Here is a 3,645-nt window from a genome sequence, read left to right on the forward strand (position 1 = left end):
AGGGCTGTGTCTGGCTACGCTCCCCATGGTAGCCCTTCATCATTTCAGCACCCACCCCATAGCGTCGGCATCTCGCAGGGATGTCCCTGCGGGCTCATCTGTGGGGACAGGGACAGGCAGAGTGTCAAGATCCCCTCTGCACCCCACCACCAGCAGAACACTGGGGCTACCTCACAGGAACCAGCTAAGGAGGCTGGGAAGGGCCGGATTCAGCCCTGGGTGAGGCCCTGTGAAGCACCAGAATCCTGGCTCTCCTCGTGGTGACAAGAGCACAGCGCCTGGGCCAGGCACCGCGGGTCAGCCTCAGCTCAGGTGCTCAGAGGGGGCAGTGGGAAGGAGAAGGTGCTGCCGGCAGCGATGCAGGCAGCAGGGCCTGCAGACAGCGAGGGAGGACACGCTGCCATCAGCAGATCCGTGTTTTCTTCTCCGACACCAAATATTATGAAGTGTTTCTCCATTAGAAAGCGGCTCTGGCTGGGTTTTTCAGCCGTTGCGATTCACAGCACCGCTAATGAGCTGCTGCGGGGCGCGGGGAGGCCGCGCTCTGATGTCTCCATCCAGCCCCACATGGAGCTGTGGATGGAGACCCACAGTTCAGGGCCCTCCTGCCCTGCCAGTCCTCTGGATGGGGAGGCAGGAGCAGAGGTGGCTGTGCTGTGTGAGGGGCAGCCCCAGGCCGAAGCAGGAGGACAGACGGTATCGAGCCAGGCTGAGCCCGCGCCAGCCGCTGGAGCCGCCTGCACCCATGGAGGTTTGTGTGCCTTACGGTCCCTCAAAGGCTCTGTCTTTAGTTTGACTGTAAATGAGCAAATTACTTATTCTCCGGAGTATCTCAGCTAATTAACAGGCATCGTTAACACTCTTGTTATCATATTTGGGCAGGGTGCTGCGGGCAGCACGTCTCGGAGACTGGCTGCAGGGAAAGGTGACCGTGGGACGTTCCCTGCAGCATGTGGGGATCAGACCACGGAGACTAGAACCGAGGGACACTGGGAGGACCAGGGCTGTGTGAGAGGGGGTTGTGTCCCTGAGCAGCCCCAGAGGGGAGAGCAGCTGTGGGTCCCCAAGGGCTGTGGGAGCGGGCCGCGATGGCATTTTGGCCCTGAGCAGCAGACAGGGCCCTGGGAACACATCTGCCCCAAGCCACCACCACCTTCCCTCCTGGCTTCGAGGCTGGATGGCTCCATCCTGCACCACTCCCCACCCTCAGATCCCACTCCTGCTCTAACAAGGCTCCCTAATTGCTGCGTCTTAACCTGAACAGAAGGATGCTGCAGCTGGTACAGAAGACGCCTCTCCCCTCCCGGGAGAGCTGCTGCGAGGAGCAGGAGCAGCAGCGTGGGATGGAGCTGCCTCCTTGCCCTGGGATCAAGCAGCAGGATGGAAGGACGGACAGACAGACAGGCTCCCAGCCCAGCTCTGCCTCCACGGGCTGAGCTATCATCTCCTGCTCGGGGAGGGAAGCTCTCAACTGATCCAAATATTGCTGCCGCGGCGGCAAGAAGGAGTCAAAATATCTGCGTAGCCCGTCAGCACGAGCCCGCCGGGCTTTTGTGCTCAGCAGGTGCAGGAATTCAACAACGCCGGAACCGCCGGCGAGGCAGCGCCACAGCTCCCCCGCACCTGCGGAGCGCTGGCAGCGGGTGGGGACGTGCCGTGGTGAAGGATCCATGTCCCCGCTCACCAAGGCGACACGGGCATCTATGCCTTGCCCAGGGACCAGCCAGGCTCCCTGAGGGCAACCTCGGGATGGAGAAGCGGTCGGGAGTGATCCTGTGGGGCTCGGCACAGGCAGCACAGCCCAGGGTCCCTGTTCCCATGTGCCAGCGGGGATGGCCACGTGCAGAGGATGGGAGAGGCCTCCCAGCCCGCTCCTCTCCCCTGTCCCAGGAGGGCAGTGTGGGCAGGAGGCTGGCACATGGGACTGGGGCAGCCGGCCAGAGTGTGGCTCATGGGCAGATGGCCGAGATGTCCCGTCGAAGGGCGATCCACTGCGCAGCCCTCGGGATGGAGGGATTTGTGCCACCAAAGCACAGACTCAAGTCAGGGGGGAAAAAACCCAACCCAGCTGAATTTTGTGCCATTTAACACCAGGGTAATTACCACCAGTGGGAACCTACCGCCCACACAATTATGTGCTAGGATAAACTGGAAGAGCATAATTACCATTACAAATAACTCACTCCTTGCCTTTATTGCATCCAGAGCCTGGAGAAACTCCCACCAGCAGCTCCCCACCACCGCCTCCCTCTGATGTCTCTCCCCATTGCGAGGGTCAACACAGGGAGGAGAGGGGCTCGTAGTCTCTGGTGCTCCAGGCCGTCCTGAAATTCAGCCTCCTGCTTAATTTCCCATAGGAGCACTTGGCAGAGACAGTTCCACTTCCCAGCAGCTCCCCATGAGATCCCTGCCTTGGAGGCAGCGCCGTGCCGAGGCCCAGGGCTGCAGGGATTCAGGGCAGACCCATCAGGAGCCCAAGTTTCCCTGGGACCTCACAGCACCCAGGATCCTCCCATCTTTCCTCCAGCTCCAGGAACACCAGTGGGGAGGTGAGAGGACATCAAAACCCCACCACAATGTCTGGGTCTGGCAAACTTCCCTTACACAGGGCAAGACTGGGTTTTCCAACATTTCCAGGTCTAACCTCAAGTTGATGGCCCTGCACTCGGGGAGGTCCTGGCCCGCTGCCCTTCCCCGGCAGCCCCACCATGGGTAGCCCATGCCAGGGTCCCAGTGAAGCCTGTTGGTGGCACTCACCGCCCGGCGCTCAGGGGGATGCTGTCCTCATGGCCCTGCCAGCAGCAGCTCTTCCACGCTGGGAATCCCGGGGGCAGCAGGCTCTAGGGAAGGAGCAGGAGGGGGATGAAGCCAGAACAAGGGTGTTCCTCCCCAAAACCAGCCTGACCCACCTCCCTGTGTATTTTTTATCAGCCCAGCCTTCCATCCTCCCCCGAGGCCACCCCACACCAGCGCAGCAACGGGGACAGCTCCACACGGCCACAGCCACGTGTTTCACCCAGTTTAGCCCCAAAACCATCCCCAGTCCCATCCTGTTATGCAATTCCCTGCCAGCGGGTGCCGGAGCCGGCCCAGCGGCCACCTCGCCATCGACTTTCATTTGCTCCGGATCCGGCCGCTCGCTCCACAAAGCCTCCTCCCGCCACCCCGGCTTTCCAGCGTCAGCAAAGGGACTTTTTCCAGCTTCCAGCCTGAGAGAGGCGCGAGCTCGGCCCGTTCTGCTCTGCAAATTAATGCAAGGTTCTGCCAGCTTGGGTCCTGCTGGGGACCTTTATGGCTTGGGATGAAAGCAGGAGAGAACAAACACGCAGCGTGAGCGCCCGGCACCGCGCGCGAGCTGGAGCCGAGGAAAAAAAATAAAATAAAGTGGTTTTCCCACTTAGGGGCTGAGCAAATTTGATCTACGGTCGTCCCTTGTAGAACAAACAAGGATAGAGAAATTGTTAAAGCTTTAGTACAAGAAATTCTTCCACGATTTGGGGTACCGAGGGAAATGAATTCAGCAAACATTTTATTATATTACTAATTGCTCTGTTATTTTATGAGGCTGAATTAGTAAAATTTACTCAGCCTGGAGGAAAAAAAAAGAGGGGCTTGGTAAGATATCACCTAATTTAGCAACGAAAA

General features: G+C 59.3%; 1 long non-coding RNA gene across 1 annotated transcript in view; it reads right to left on the reverse strand.

The window, feature by feature from the left end:
* Positions 1–10: 10 nt before the first annotated feature.
* Positions 11–3,645, reverse strand: part of LOC108447122 — an 8,479-nt gene continuing 4,844 nt past the window's right edge. Inside the window, exons 2-3 of the long non-coding RNA XR_001862518.1 lie at positions 2,758–2,840; positions 11–98 (exon numbers count right to left, since the gene is read on the reverse strand). This is a non-coding gene — a long non-coding RNA (uncharacterized LOC108447122). The remainder of the gene's footprint in view (positions 99–2,757; positions 2,841–3,645) is intronic.

Source organism: Corvus brachyrhynchos, unplaced genomic scaffold (assembly GCF_000691975.1).
Source record: "Corvus brachyrhynchos isolate BGI_N302 unplaced genomic scaffold, ASM69197v1 scaffold65, whole genome shotgun sequence".
Taxonomy (NCBI): Eukaryota; Metazoa; Chordata; class Aves; order Passeriformes; family Corvidae; genus Corvus; species Corvus brachyrhynchos.